Here is a 17,294-nt window from a genome sequence, read left to right on the forward strand (position 1 = left end):
GCTTGGCTGCAGGTCAAGGGAAGACTGATTTATTTTTAAAATTAATCGTTATTTTTTGACCTAAAATTAACAATTATTTTTGGCATAGTCAGTCATCTGTCTTTTATGGCACTCATATTTGAAAAACCTTCTGCCTGAAGGCAGGTATTGCTTCACTGTGCAAACCTAACTATGGAAACATATTTTGTGTAGGCCTTCAGTTGTAAATTGTAGCTCCATTGAAGTAAATGTAGCTAAGCAGTAAGATGTGTAGTTATATCTATCTATCTTCAGACAGCAAGGGTCTGTGCAGACAGCAGGCTTTTCTCTATCGGAGCAGTTCAGTTTCTTTAGGGCAACTGATGATTCTGGCAGTATATATGACTTGCCTTGGATGTTGACATAGACTGAAGTATTTGTGGTTAGCAGCCATGGATATCACCTTAATTGAAGTGAATTTCTCTTTGATTTCCTAGTGATTTCTGGTATTTGGATGTAAGTTTTATTATTGGCAAGTTACTTTACTTTTTGTATACGTATGTATTAATTCACCTTGCTTATGGAAGTCTTTTTCAATGCCTTTTGATGAAGTTCATCTATGTAACCTTGAGCAAATCAGTGGGACAGTTTCTTCCCTGGTGAAATGAGAATATAAACCCTTTCTTTTTGAAAGTAATTCACACTTTCAGGTGAAATCACATGAGAAACAGGCACAGTCAGTTATCAGAATTCATGCAAGAGAAGGTGCCACGTCTGTGGATCCCTGTGCAACACCAGGGCAGTTTGCTGATGCCACTCATTTCCCATAAATGTAAATTTGCTGCTGTTGGAGCGCGTAATCAATTTATTTTTTCAAATAATCCTTACAAATATCATAAAATAAAACTTTAAACTCCCAGTTGATGTCTGATTTTTCTAATCAGAAAAACTTACTAACAAATGGAGTTGAACACTGGCATTATTGTGATTTAAAAAGCAGAGAATCTGGGCAGACTGTGTTGAATAGCATTTCTCATGTTGAATTCGGTGCAATCAGATTTTCCATCTTCTCTCCCCTCATCACGCTGTTTTTCATACATATTACTTCAGTAACCACAAGTGAATACAGCTTTGCTATGAGAAGTGTGAGTTCCCTAGCAGGCAAAAAAGGTAGTATGTGGGTGGTTTTTTGTATATTCAAGCCATATCCAGGGAATTTGAGATTTTATTTTTTCAGCATCCATTTCTCCCTTTAAAATGTACCTTGTAATTTCTTTTCTATAATCTCTTTATTTTTAACTTTTTTCTCTTTTTTTTTATTTGTTGTGCAGCAGAAATCTCCTGATTTTACATGTTCATTTATCATGACATTTACTAATTATTGTAATATAACACTCTAGAAGCTTGGGTATTATATACATTTGCATCTAGCATGATACCATATTGGATGTTTAGTGAAGTTGCCTTAGTGGATATTAAGAGGTGTAGTTCTTTGTCAAGCCTCTGTCGACTTCAATAAAAGAAACAGTGAGCATGAAGATTAGCTGGAAGTTTAGTTCTTTTCAGAGAACTGCTTTTTACAGTGAAATTAGTGGAATATTAGAGGTGTGTCCAACTTTATGGCATATCATTTGTATGAGCTAGTACATCTTTATTAAGTCCATTTAGATATTCTGCAAGCCATTTCATGCCCTAGCTCAAGGAAGTTAGGGTGCCTTTCCCTTACAGAAAGTGAGAAAGCCAATATGATTTTACAAGAAGTTATGTTAGGGTCAGCATATAGAAAAGGAACTGGCAGTTGCAGTTCCCAACAGATGGCAGCCAGAGTGACAAATATTGGAAGATCTGCTTTAAGGATTCTGTTCATGTTTCCACTGGCTTGCAGATGTTCTGTGAAACAACGCACAGTTTCACTTAAAACAACAGTATTAATCAAAGTTTCAATATTTTTAAGTATTCTGTCTGAAACCTCGCATCTTTCAGTGCTGAACGATAACAACCAAAATGAAAACATTCTATTTCCTTTCTCCCTCCCTGTTAGATACTTATCTGTACCATGTCCTGGGTTTCTGTTGCCTTTGTTAAATTCCCCAGCAGCTCTGCCTTTGGCCGCATTGTCTTTTTCTCCTGTGCTGGCTTACTGAGTGACTAATCGGTCTCTCTTGCGATACCTTGATTTTTTTCCCTCATATTCTTTTTGCGTCACTGTTGAAGATATAAATAGTTTAAATTATGAATGTTAACAGGCAGCAGATAATTGTTTTGTGGGTGAACGTCTGAAGCTGAACTCTTGAAATCTCAGGCAGATGCCTCCTACTTGCTAGCTGCAGTTGGTGAAAGACAGATGAAAGTTTGGGCAAGACCCACGCTAAGCAGAAGTGCCACGTCCTGAAACCAGGTTGTAAAGAGAGGTGACACAAAACTGCCGTTCAGGAAGCTGATCACTTGCTGTGCTTCTGCATATAGACTATTTAGGTCATTTGGGGGCTTTGAGGTTTGGAAAGAAGGTGAAGAGATTGGGTGGAAGAAAGATCCTGGAAGTAGGGGAAGGTCATGGTGATCAGACAGATTTGTGGAGATGAATGTCAGAGGATTTCCAGGGCTCTTGGCTGGTAATGTCGGAGACTGGTAGCTGCCAGCAGTGGCAACATGACTTTCTGCCTAACCTTCCTAGAATCATCGAATAGTCAGGGTTGGAAGGGGTCTTCAAAGTTCATCTAGTCTGGCCCTCCTGCAGTGAGCAGGGATATCTTCTACTGAATCAGGTTGTCCACAACCACATCCAGCCTGGCCTTGAATGTCACCAGGGATGGCACATCCATCACTTCTCTGGGCAACCTGTGCCAATGTTTCACACCCTCATTGTAAAAACCTTTTTCCTCATATCTAGCCTGAAGATCCCCTCTTTTAATGTCAATCCATTACCCCTAGCTCCTGGACCAGCTGTAGTCTCCTTGTGGGGAAAGGGCATGAAATCCTGGTGACTGTAGCACAGGAGAGAAGCAAGTGAGTGCATGGGGATAACAAAGTCAGGAGAGAGCTCTAATCTCATTGGCTCGAAGGAACTCTGGTATCAAGATCTGCTACTGGATCATACCATTTCCCTGGTATAACTGGAAGTATGGCAACTTCACTTTCTTAATATATAAAATGATACATAACTATATAACTTTCCCTTTCCAATAATAAATAAAAAACCCAAAAAGCCAATGTTTTCAAAACATGGGTGTCCTGAAATATACTGGCCCAAACACCCTGCAACATACTGAGCTGGGAAACCCAATTAGTAACAGAAAACATAGGGCAGTCTAGATTTGGAGAGCAGGTTTGGTGTTCTGTTTTTCGGTTTGGTTTTTGTTTTTTTGGGGTGTGTGTTTGGTTGGAGTTCTTATTAGCTCTACAGACATGGATTTGAAAGTACTATGGAATAGTAGAGAATTACTGGGAGAAACATGTGAAGAATTTAAATGGAGAAACCAAGCAATTGAATATTATGCTTCTGGTAATAGGGGAAAAGTTGCTGGCAGTTCACATCTTTGTGTTTGACAGGTCGTGCTACCCAGGAGAAGCTTTTCATTTCAGAATATCCGTGGGTGGAATCATGTGGTTTAGAAGCTGCTGCTGTAATCTTCTCATCCCTTCCTGTGGCAGGTTTTAGGATATGCAGGGAAATGGAATAAATTAATACTCCTCTATCAAAGTGATTCTTTAAACTTTGGAGAATTCAAGATAGGTTTGTGAAAATGTAAACAAGGCAACAAAATCTTAAAGATTTATGCTGCAGAAATGATCTCTGTGAGAGCAAATGAAAAACAAGAGGAGAAAGGAAGGCCTTGTGCTTTTCTTACAAGTCCCTACTTGGAGGGACTGAATAGTTAATGAAATATTGGTAAAGGTTTCTGATGTATTAATAAATATTTTTAGTCAGTCTGTCAACAAAACACGTTTTGATTTTCTGTGGTGGCTAAAAAGTTGTGTATAAATCTGACCTTTTTCTCACTGCTGCTACTTTCTAAGCCTTGTAGCATGCAAAAAGGAGAAAATGGTTGAACGCACATGAGATGTTGCATTAATAGGTGGCAATGGTAAGCATTTGAAATAGATTAATGAGGAATGTACTGTGTACAAGTAACATTTCCCAAAGGGCTTTATGTTCAGGTTTGACCTTGTCAGCCTTTGTTCCTTTGGAATAGAACACTCGGAAGAGTTTGAGCAATGAGTTAGAAATGCTGCTGCTGTCTTGTTCTTGCTGCCTGAGAATTGTTGCTAATGGCTTGACTCATTAGAGCCCACTCCTCCTAAGATGGACTTGGAAAGCCTGCAGAATAAAATAGGCTGCCAACAGCTACCCAGGTGAAAATAGATCAAAATTCTAAGTACTGACACTCGGCTACAGTTTGTTTTATTCACCTGTCTCTACATTTTCCTGAGATCTCTGAAAGCTGATTTTGAAACATACTGAAGTCTTTTAAACTAACATGCTTACATCGAAGGACCTCTCTTATTCCCTGCTGATAGACACAGTTGTGATTACAGATTCTTACATTTAATAAGTGAACTGTGCTTTTTTATATTGTCATTGTCTCTGTTTTGTATTAAACAGGAAATACTTCATGTATCATTAGCACATCTTTTTAACATAATTCATTTCGTGAAATATGTTGTATTGAAAATTAGCTTACATTGATTTGTCATTCCTGTGCTGTATTTGTCTTTTTATTTGTTCACAAGACTTGGATTAACAAGAAATAGAATGCAAATAAAAAAAAAGGGGGGGGGGGGGGAAGAGATTTGTCTAGTCTCAAAATATGAGACCTCATAGCAGCCATCCAGTATCTGAAGGGGGCTTATAAGGATGATGGGGAGGGACTCTTCATTAGGGACTGTAGTGACAGGACAAGAGGTAACGGGTTAAAACTTAAACAGGGGAAGTTTAGATTGGATATAGGGAAGAATCTTGTTCTTTATTGTGAGGGTGGTGAGGCACTAGAATGGGTTGCCCGAGGAAGCTGTGAATTCTCCATCCCTGGTGGTGTTCAAGGCCAGGTTGGACAGAGCCTTGGGTGACATGGTTTAGTGTGAGGTGTCCCTGCCCATGGCAGGGGGGTTGAACTGGATGATCTTAAGGTCCTTTCCAACCCAAACTATTCTATGATTCTATGAAATGGTCACAAAAAAAGTACTTTGTGCACCAAAGTATTCCTGTGCACTAATCACTAACGTATAATCTGCTTTACTGACCTGAGAATCCAGACCCATAGCATTCAACTTTCACTGCTATCAATCTTTCATATTCCTGTGGATAATTATTTTGCTTTTCACTAAATACTTATCTGAATGCATAGGACATTTTGCAGCCTACTGAAATTTTGCAGCAAGTTTTTCAGGACTTCCATAATCCTTGCCCTTTGAGGCCATCATATTATATTTTTTTTTTGCAAAACTATTTGCAGTAGTAAATACTATAATTGCTTTTAAATAATTGTGGAACAAGAATTTCACCTCCCAAAGAAACCCAGCTTAATCTGAGGGTTGTATCCAGGCACCATAAGATGAGCATTTTCTTCTGTCACCATAGTATGACACTCTTCTTTACCTATTTTTATTTCTAAGCAAAAACACAGTGGAAGAAAGTAAACAACATAACTGCAGTACTTCTGCCTGATGAAGTATTTTATACTTGTGTATCTCTTCTCAAAATAGAAGTACTCCAGACTATGTTCTTCTGAAGGGTCCCCAGAACAGCAACGTGCATACATAATTTCAAGTCTTTAAAGGAATGATAAACTTAAATTACAAGGATATTAACCTTGAATGCAGATTTAGGAGAAACAATGGTGCAAACAAAACATTCATTACTATAAAAATGATTTGCAGTATTAAAAAAACCTACTGAAGCCAGCATTGCTGAAATGATAATAGTAGGAGAAAGTCCATTGAAAAGTCCTCATAGGAACAATGAATAATGGAACAAAAGAACCTGAAGAAAATATGGATCATAGTGTCCTAGACAAGACTCTTAACTATTTGTCTTTAAAAGTGGTACATTTACAGGTGAGACATCCTATTAATACTTATTGCTAGGGTAGCAGGGTGACAGGGTCAGGATGATGTACTCTGTCAAAACAGTGGGATACAATAGATAGTGAAAGAGACAATGGAACTGTGTGGCTGGATTTATTGTAGTTTTCATTATTGTAGTTTAGGAAAAAAAAAGAAGTTTCTGTGATGGGATCAACTTGGAACTAGCTAAATCAGGAGTCAGGAGGATCCATGTAATCCAGTAGTCATGAAAAGAATGGAAACAGTGGTAGGTGTAAGTCAGGTGAGTTTGAAAGTTTTAAGTATAAGGCAAGCAACTTTCTCTTCCAAAGCAAAATGAAATGAGGCCTGATAATAGGAATATGGGTTGAGAAATATAAAGAAAATAGAACTTGTAAATAGTAAGAACTGAAAAAGAGTAAAGCTTTATTTTTAGACAGTTGAATGGAGCTGGATCTACGAGTTAGTGGGTTCAGATGATTGCAGGATATGTCTTTGTTTCTAATGTTGAAGAAATACACTCTTTAAAAAAGATTCTAGATCTGTTGTATGTAAAGCAAGTGCATGTGTATGAAAAAAAACAAACCACACAGCAGCTTTGGAAACTAACAGTGTGGGATTCATTGCTATGCTGGAGATGAGAACTGAGAGTGGCAGTCAGAAACTCATAGCTTGCTTTTACTATTGCATGCACAAGCTGTCAGCTGCAGGCAACTGTAAGACCAAGTGATTCATGAATTTTTGACTTTCCTTAATAATTTTTACTGTGTGCATATTTGTGTGTAAGTTCTGGTCCTTACTAGGTAGAACAGTAATACTGGCCAGCAGGAGAAAAATGCTCAGATTTTGAAAAATTGTTATGAATTAAAAAATTGCCAAAAATCCCTATGCTACTGGTTGAGCAGGCTTAAATTGTGTGTTTTAGTAATAATGCCAAAGAAATCCTTCACTATGGCAATGTAGAACAAATTTAACTTTTTACAGTGCTGTCACTCTTTGTGAAAAATTAAAAATGAGAAAAACATTGAATAGAATAAACACTTATAAATTATTGTTTCTGTTTAAATCAGTATTGAATAAAGAACTAATTTATACATTAAAAATATCTCAGATCTCTCAAAGATTTTATAAATATGATACGTTCAGTTCACTATAATTTGTGTTATCTTTTGAAAACAAACTTGGATAGTTCTACAGATCAGTGAAAACATTTGAAAGTAGAATATACATTGGTTACTCTCCCATGGTTAATGTCTAACCTAAAATCAAATGGTAGCAGCTTTTCTAAAAACATATTAATTTACTGAGTAACTAAATGTTGACAAACACAATTGGTTGGAAAGCCATCTCATAGTAGCAGTCATAAGACCCTATAAAAATGGAGACTTTCTCCTATTGCCAGAGAGCCAGGCAACTCCTTTCTCTGTGTTATCCATCAGGGTACCAAGAATTTCTGTAATCATATCAAGATGGTCTGATATATTTATAGGATTGTTAGGAAACGGGAGCTTTTTTTCAGCTAAAGGTGCATACCATGTTGAAGAGCCAAGATCCTTCTTTCAGGATGGTATGCCTGGAAGTGGCAGGAACATGTATTTGTCAATTTATAATCCCTCTGATAGTTTTCTCTGTGAATTAGGATCAGAATTGTCAGCCTGAGTCAGAATTGGAGGGTGGAATAAAGCTGATCTGCCAACAGAAGAACTGCTTGTGTGAAGAGAGATGCTAGTGATCATTAAGGAGCTTAAAACTAGGTAAAGCATTCAACCAGATAAAAAATTCTCATCACTGTGTGCTAACCATCATAAAAGTAGATGCCTGCACCTCTTACTCTTCAGGCTCTGCAGGCATCTGCTACAAGGCACATCTCAAGTGCAGTCATGATTTAGAAAACAAAGCCAGTCTCCCTTTTCAGGTATGGGGTTCACCTCCTTGAAGTGTTATAAGCAAGTAATTAAATGACTGTTGGACCTGACATGCAGCCTCTTCCCCTTCTCCTGCATTTAAGCTTAGGAGGAAATTTTCAGTATCCTGCCTAAAAAAGGCGTATGTTTAAGTGCCCGTCTGTTCTGGAACCTTTAGGAAGAGATAGCTTGGTCATAGCAGAAAATGATGCTTGTTTGCTTGAATTAATTAAGGGGAAATTTGGTTAATCTTTATGACTGCAAATACGCAGTTAGAGGGTGAGTGGTAGAAGATTTTTTTGAGAAGTTCACAAAGCTTTGTTTAGCCTTAAGTTTTGTAAAATAATTCAGAAAGTCAGAGGGGAAGAAAGCATTAAAAATAACTCTAAACAATTTCACTGAAAGAAGAGTCCACTTGCTGGAGACATTTAATATAGCGACATTTTCTGAGCTGAATATGAAGAGCAAAGACAATGAAACTGAAAAAATTCTTAAACTTGATAGTCAATGAAACCTTCCTATAGAAATCAGATATATTAAAAAGAACAGCTGGCATCAAGTGTCACTTAAAGAAATTAAATTGGAAAAAAAATCCACAACCAACATACCTATTTAAGTGATAACGATTATTGGTAGTCACTGAAATAAGTAATCCAACAATATGATAAAATCTCCATCCTTCAGAGTCTTTAAGAGGTTCATATCCTCGCTATAAGTCCAGATGGGATAAAACTTCTAGCTCATGTGCTGCAAAAACATTTATACATGATGATACCAATGTGTAAATATTTCACACACACACACAAAGTATTTCTATGGGAAAAGTCTTCCTCTTACATATTCTGGTGTGTGCTTGCAGCCCAGAAAGCCAACTGTATCCTGGGCTGCATCAAAAGGAGCGTGACCAGCAGGTCGAAGGAGGTGATCCTGCCCCTCTACTCTGCTCTGCTCTCGTGAGACCTCACCTGGAGCATTGTGTGCAGTTCTGGTGTCCTCAGCATAAAAAGGACATGGAGCTGTTGGAACAAGTCCAGAGGAGGCCACGAGGATGCTCAGGGGACTGGAGCACCTCCCGTATGAAGACAGGCTGAGAAAGTTGGGGCTGTTCAGCCTGGAGAAGAGAAGGCTGCGTGGAGACCTCAGAGCAGCCTTCCAGTATCTGAAGGGGACCTATAGGGATGCTGGGGAGGGACTCTTCATTAGAGACTGTAGTGACAGGACAAGGGGTAATGGGTTAAAACTTAAACAGGGGAAGTTTAGATTGGATGTAAGGAGGAAATTCTTTCCTGTTAGGGTGGTGAGGCACTGGAATGGGTTGCCCAGGGAGGTTGTGAATGCTCCATCCCTGGTGGTGTTCAAGGCCAGGTTGGACGAGGCCTTGGTTGATATGATTTAGCGTAAGGTGTCCCTGCCCACTGCAGGGGGGTTGGAACTAGATGATCTTAAGGTCCTTTCCAACCCTAACGACTCTATGATTCTATATTGAAAAATACCCTAGCTTTTTTCTTTTTTCCCTTTCTGGTGACAGATGAGAAAAAAACACATCTGTCTTTTATCTGGATAAGATTTCATAAGAGTTTTCTGCAAAATATTCTGCTACCTCAGAAATAAATGAAAATGTGTTCATGTAATGCTGTTAAAAATTTGAGGTGTTGGGTCATTCTTTTTTCATTATTTTATGAGGATGAGTAAAAGACAGAAGTGAATTATTAACCAAAAGATGGATGCTTAAAAAGAATAAATGATCCAGAAGGACTGTGTTTCTGATCAGATGGAGAATGTGTTAGTAAATGCTGGATAACTGTGAGGAGGATGGTGTGCCATTTGCAAGTAATTTGCAGCAAAATGAGAGGAATCGGCTGTGCAGCATAAAAAAGGCATTTAGTTAACGTAACTGTACTGTGTTCCACAAAGCTTGCAAATAGGGAGATTTTTGCGTTGCAGACTCGAGAAGGGACTCAGCAAAGCATTGTTGGACCTTTAAAGATGATCTGTCACATGAATCAAGCAAGCCCTTTAGCATGTAATATTGCCATTTTACCTTTTGACTGTACCAAAGCAGCTTGTGAATTTTCCTGGTCATCTTCTTAATCCTCCCCTGAAATCATAAACTGTCTGTAGCATCCCAGCATGGTGCCTTAGAATAGAGTATGTAAACAAATAGGTAAGCTCACAATCATCACACAGGCTCAGGAAAAAGAATTTTGATGCAGGGTGAGTTTCTTCTTTTTTTTTTTTTTATTTGTTTTTCTTGTGATTAATATGTTGCAAATGAATAACACAGGCATGCATATTGCCAGAAAACCCATAGTGCCCATCTTGCATTCACAGTAAATAGGTTCACCCTAGATACAAGCTGTAAGGCCACAAATATAGGTAAAAAGCCCCTATTGTTTATGCCAGGCATTTTTTATTATATTTATTGTGAAAGAAAGTTTTCTTATGGTTTTACACATGGATAATTCTCTTTCTAGAACTTCAGGCATTGAAGGCTAGAGACATCTTTAACTGAAAACCATGGCAAATCCAAAAGGCAAGGTCAATGGACTACTGTGACATTTATATCCACACTGCAATTGGAAAGTTTGAAGTATGTTCTGTTGAAATAATAGCAATGTGGAAGGACAGCTTTGCAGCTCAATCTCAGATTCATCACTAGTTATTTAAGTTTCAGGCAGAACCACCAAACAAAGCCTGCACCGCAGAACTTTATTCTGCTGCTAACAGGTTCGTTGAGCATGGCATTCTGTTTCCTATGAGAAGATAGGTGGGGAAAGGTGTTATTTAGGACCAGATTATCCCAATTAATAATTTATGATTAACTTAGAAATGGCTAGGTGAAATATTACGATAGAAATGAGGGACAGAATTGTAACTGAAGAGAAACAAAAGAAGGGAAGCAATGTTCCAAGTGAGCCGAAGAAAAGCCTGAAAAACTTACCTATGCTCTTTAAAAAATTGTATAACAAGAGAACGTGCCAAGTTAGTTTTTCTTAAATAAATTCTGCAAAAGTTTTCATTTATGTGATTTTGACTGAAGATAAAAATTAAAGATGGTCAGAGTTTAGAGATATCAAGTAAAACTACGCTAGCCAGAAACTGAAGTGTTGAATATTAACAATATTCCAAGGAATTACATACATTTGAAGTGCTGCAACTTTTATATAACTATTCCTGTGTATAAAATTTTTCATTTAAATGGATTAGAATATATTGTCCTGTGTAGCTTCTTAGGGAAGTGGGAAGAAAGCTTTAATGATTGTCAGAAATGTGAGGATAAGGGAGAACAATTCTGGTTCCTTGGGTTTAATTTGCATCCTTAATCAGACTGTGCTAATCTCAAAGGCAAGGCTCAAATCAGCTTGTGTCCAACCCAGATATTGTGCAAATGGCATGATGGCAGTGTGGTTCTGTAACCAGTGGTGCATATACCACTGTTGTGGCCTCTGCACTCTCTTGGCTACCTTGCCTCACCCCTCCTTTGGCAAGCTCCCCTTTTTGGATTCTTCTATAAAGATGCAAATAACTAATTGGGAAAAAAGTAGTAAAGAGCAGATGAGTGCAGCAGGTGGTAGTATGTCTTCATAATGACCTGTTCAGATTTCATATCCATAAACGGATCTTTAAATTACTAAACAAAAGCTAATTTCATAACATATGAAGGCTATGGACACCTACATTCAAATCACGAATTTGGTAGGGATCGCTTTTCTTTCACTCTCTTGGCAGCAATGTTGTTGCAAAGAATACATGCCTAAAAAGAAAGAAGCAAAAAAAAGGTGCAAGCAAACTATGCACCATCGCTATGATTCTCATCATTTTAATGGAACCATTTGAAGGATATTTATCCTTGACATTTGAAAGTGACGTTCAGTCAGTTGTGCAGAAGGGAATACAAATGTGTGCATTCATCCTGACTTAAAAGAATAATCTTCTGCTTTAATTATTATTTTTTAACTATGCATAGCCATTAATTCAAATCCTGTTTTTTCAAGAATTTATTTACCCATCCATGCTACTTTTCAAAATAAACATGAAATTCATCATCAGAAAAGCTATTTCATTGCCCAAGTTTGCATTGCTGATAATGAAATAGAAAGAAAAAAACACCCAGAACTGAGGAAAGACAATTTCTCCAGTTCTGCTTTTCATTTAATACTTCCCTTATAGGGTATAAGATTTACCAAATAGGTTGTTTTTTACTGGTGATAAATCATCTTGGAAGTTCACAACCACTTAACCCATCCAAGCTGCTATTAGGCTTCCTTCAGTGCATCTGCAACTAAGAGCATCTGTATTTTATAAATGTTGTTTATAGACTCTTTTCTGAGAGCTCTCTGCTGAAAAAACAATATATGCTGATGCAGGCTGATGTTGCAGTACCATCTACTTCATATATCAGAAGTCAGACTCAATTCCTGCAGATCTGGACAACTGCTGTAGTAAATATTGTAATTACTGCAGCAATGTAGTAGTAATTGTAATAATTTAATACATCATAGCACTGAAACTTAATGTGAATCAAGTTTGTGTGGCAAGGTTTTGGTAGTGGGGGATACAGGCGTGGTTCTGTGAGAAGCTGCTAGAAGCTTCCCCTATGTCTGATAGAGCTAATGCCATCTGGTTCCAAGTTGGACCTGCTGCTGGCCATTGGTGAGCCCACCAGTGATGGTGGTAGTGCCTCTAGGATAAAATACTTAAGAAGCGGCAAAGAAACCTGCAGTGGAAGAGAGGAGTGAGCATATGTAATAGAAACAGCTTTGCAGACACCAAGGTCAGGGCAGGAGAGTAGGAGGTGCTACAGCTGCCAGAGGAAAGTTTTCCATGCAGCCCATGGTGAGGCAGGCTGTGCCCCTGCAGCCCATGCAGCACAGTGGATAACGACCTGCAGCCTAGGGAGGACCCCACACTGGAGCAGGGGGACTCTAAAGGAGGATGTAACCCTGTTGGAAACCCACGCTGGAGCAGGATCCTAACAGGACCTGTGGACCCCTGGAGAGAGTGGCTCATGCTGGAGCAGGTTTGCTGGCGGGACTTGTGACTCCATGGAAGGGACCCATGCTGCAGCAGCCTGAAGGACTGCACTGCGTGGGATACTGTAGTATACTTATGAGAGAATATTTGCTATGTGTTAATGGTGTAGGCAAGGAAAGTGACTACAGCACTTAAAAAGGTTGTGGCAAAGAATGTTCTTATTGGAATAACCGGGCCAAAGAGCGACCAAGTTGGAAAAGGAATGGAGTGACTGAAGAATTACAGTGGGGAGAGTACCAGGTCACCAGAAAAATGCGTTGGTTGGAAAAAGTCAGCATAGATAGCCATCACTGTTTAAGTTCCAGAAAGCCAAGTGTGTATATAGTTATTGAAATGCTTTGATAATAAATATCGATATTTTCTGCTGAGGGCTCTTTCAAAGAATGGAGGAGGTCAGGCTCCTCTGCAAGGTGAGTGAAATAAACTGAGGGGAAAAAAAAGCTGATCTGATAAAAATGATCACTTTATTCTTTGTTTTTTGAATGACTGGGAAGAAAATTATGTACCTATCTGATTATGTACCTACACTTTGCAAACAGTGTGTTAAGATACTGGAAGATTTGAGGTCTTTAAATGTCAAGAACGGCTATAAATTGCAGTCATGACTGCTTCTCTTTAGAAAAATGTGGAAAATGCTTTCTGTATCTCACTCATGGACTGGGATAGAAATCAACACTTGAGAATTTCTGTGAACAATCTTTGTACCTTAAACCTTGGCTGAAAACCAGGCAAAAGACAGATGTTTCAGTTTTAACTTTTTAAAAAATGATCATAATTTTACTACACATTAAGTAGAAATGGCAGTACAAATTTGTTTTAAAATTTTAAAAGTTCTCGATGATTTTGTCAGTGGTAAATTTTTGCTTGGATGCTTTTTGAGTGAAACTGTGAAAAGTTTGGCTTCCAATCAAATTTTTTCAGGTGGGAGGAAATGCAGTCCAATTCTTGCACAACCAATTTCAGTGATTCCAGATGAAATGTGAGCTAAAAACATCAATGCACACAAAAAAGTGATAGTCTTTTGTTTCAAAATCTGTAACAGAACTTAACCTTTGAAGGTTTGAGACATTTGGCATTATTTTTATTCAATCCTATGTTTGTGCAGTGATTTAGATTCATACTTTGGGGAATTCACAGGTATAGCTGCTAGGTATTTTCTCACAGTGAAAAGTAAAATAATTTTTGATATATTCATCAGCATTGTCTACTAAAATTTAGAAGGGGACTAATAAAAGCGCGTACTTTGAACTCTGAGAGTATCCTGCTGTCAATGACTAAGGCTCTCAAAGCGCATTTATAATTTGCAGATCCCACTGTGAATTGGACCCTCCACAATGTAGTTTTCTTCAGAGGTGGAAAACAAAGTCCAGAGTGTTTTGGAGGTGGCTCAGTGGAGGAGTGAGAACAAGAAGCCTGTCTCTTCTTGAACCTTATGTTCTGCTCCCTATTTCCAACATTTTGTTTTAAAATAACTATTTGTACTTTTTCTGCCCATGGGAATGGAAGCCAAATGCAGAGCTCCTGTATCACAGACCTCTGTTTTATATAAGCCTGTTTAGAAATCTAAGAACAGTTAATTTTTCTCCACTGTCATGTTGGATGATGCTTTCATATCTCATTTCTGTTAGAAAATGCCGCCTGGTTTTTTAGCATGCAGTTAGTCATAGTGAGTTCATTTGCCTTTTGTTCTGTTGCAAAGATTGCCCTCAAGCTTAAATAGACCTTTTTCTTCCTTGATCCTTTTCTGTCTCTCACATTTCAGTGAGTGATTGCAGCTTTTCTCAGCATGAGGCTTGCCAACCAAAACCAGCAAGCTACTCGTCATGGAACAGGTGACTTTTTACAGAGCATGTATTTTTACTTCCAGTCACAGTGAAGGACTTTTTCATTCCTTCAGTACCAACCCCTGAAGCAAATGTGGCTTGCTTTCTTGTCATCATTTTACAGTGATCAGAGAACAGATCTGGGAGAAAAACTAATCAGAAGAGTAGTGACTGAACTTGATTTTTCTTAGAGAAAGTCCTTTCTCAGCATTGACAAGAACCACTGCTAGTCTGTGAAGGTGGCCTGGGTTTGCGTTTGTAACCTGACCCCTTCACAAAGTGCTGAAAGTTCTGTCAGTATGTGCCACAAACTATTTTCTTTTGCTGAAACTCATCCTCTGTCCCACAAATAGCTGTGTGTCCACATAAAGGAGAGGAGTTAGGAAGGAGAAAGGATTCCAGAGTGAAGTCCTGAAAAAAATCTTGTCAAGATCTGCCTGTGGTTATGTAGGGTTTTTTTCTCCCATCTTTGTCATGCCTCAGGCACCATGGTGGACAGAATTGTTTAACCTGTGTGCTGCTATAGAAGAAATGAAATTTTGCTGGGAATCTTCTTTTGCTAATTAGCTTGGCTCTCTCTCTGCTGACCATATCAGAATTCCAGAGTCTCATTACGGTCAGCTTCAGCGATGTACCTGAAGTTAGGCGCGTGCTCATGATTCTCCTAGTAGCTGGATAAGCACATGGCTCTGCTATAGTACTTAGGGCTGTGTACAACTTTTACTGCCTGAGAGTTGCAGTGGATTTAGCATCTGTGAAAAGTGTTTAAAGGTTTTAGATGTTTGAGTGATTTAACCCTGAAAGGAGAAAAGTTTAGTCTATATCTTTTAGAAAAACTTGTTGGATGGTTAAGGGTTTGCCATGAGCTTATTAATTATTGTATACACTAGTAGGTTCTGCTGTGCTGAGGGAGGTGAAGCCGTGTGGTCTTTGTCTGGTTTGCTAAATGCTTCATTATTCTTCCCAGCTGGAGTTTTACTGTGCATGTGTTTGTTTTCTGTACTGCATTATAAAAAGAACATGCTGCTGCAGGGTTATGCCAGCAAGCAGGCAGCATACTTGCTTTAAGAGTGAGTCACTTCTTGTCCAGAGACAAAATGTGTGGACAACAGATTCAGAGTGAATATATGAACTTCATTAATTTTTATCTGTAATAAATTATCCCTGTGGTAAGTCCTAACAGCAGAAGGTGCATATATCCATCTGGGATACACCACCTACAAAACGAGTATTTCATTCATCTGTGCTCAGCTGTGGCACATAACTCATCCAGTCTCTTGCACAAGAGCATAAAAATTCATGATTTTAGCCTCTGATTGTAAGGACTGCCTGTGTGCTCAAAGGGATGGAGCTATATGTATGACACTGTTTTTTTGTAGGCATTTGAGAAGTCAAGTTCTACATGAAAGGCTACATAATAAATTGCTCTGATTTTCCAAAAAACACAGTGTGATCTCCACTAGTGTTATAGTATAACTTGGTTTGTACTTTTCTTCTACCTGTCACAGTGGTTTCCTGCTTCTCTTTAGGGCAACATCAGTATCACCTTTCTTCATTGCTGAAGAGCCATTCTATCTTTTTTGGATGAAGTCTCATATGGGCTTTCAGCTTGTTTAGGTTTACAGAGATTAAGGTCAGAGCTCAGGTGCCTGTATTGGACTTGGTTTAGCATGATGCTCTGCTCGAGTGGAGCTGGCACTTGCACTGGTTGGTGGAAGTCAGTTGTGGCTGGGTACATGTTTGTGGATGGAAGAGAGCTTTATAAGGCTCCAGGGTTGGTTTCTCAGAAGAACAGGTAGCTGGTGCAAAGTCTAAAACACAGCACGAAAGCACAGCCAGTAGCCTATGCTGCAAAACAAATGTGCTACTGAGCTTTCTTCCAGTTGAAGCTTCTACTAGTCTTTATCATTTGATACATGATGTTGCAATAATTAAGCTCAAAAGCTGTAAATACGTGCCAACCTGTTATGCTAGTGACATATTTATTGTCATTAGGTATTCCTGGGGCTATCCAGAATTAAGAAAGTCCTACATACCTCTGGTCTGACGTGGTAGATTTACAGCTGATCGTTGCCTCAGGACAGTAAATCTCACAATAAGTTGACCTGACAGTCACAGATGTATTAGATAAGCGATTTACTATAATTCAGAGTAGCAATTTCATATTTTACAGTTACTGAAGGCTGGTAAACCCAACTGATTGTCATGGGGAAATGGAGAAAGAGGAGAATATCTCTTCAGGTAGAGATCTTAATTATCTCTAAACCATTTAGTACTCTGTGGGACTATGAGACTGGAGTACTCATATACTCCAGGTTTAATACCAAGTAGGAAAAGACACAGTATCCATTTCATATAAACTTTGCAAAGCATACACATCTCGCCAATAAATCATAAACAGTCTTAAGTTAAAAATCGTACTGTTTGCTTTTGGTTTCTGTTACTTATCTAGCAAATATAAAGAGCCATGAATTAAAGGTCAGTAGTCAGTGTTGCTGATGTGAAAGAATCCTTTGTAACAAAGAGCATGTAC

Source organism: Pezoporus flaviventris, unplaced genomic scaffold (genome assembly GCF_033815535.1).
Source record: "Pezoporus flaviventris isolate CSIRO_AGI_PZ_B2104156 unplaced genomic scaffold, CSIRO_AGI_Pfla_v1 ptg000005l, whole genome shotgun sequence".
In the NCBI taxonomy this organism is placed as follows: Eukaryota; Metazoa; Chordata; class Aves; order Psittaciformes; family Psittacidae; genus Pezoporus; species Pezoporus flaviventris.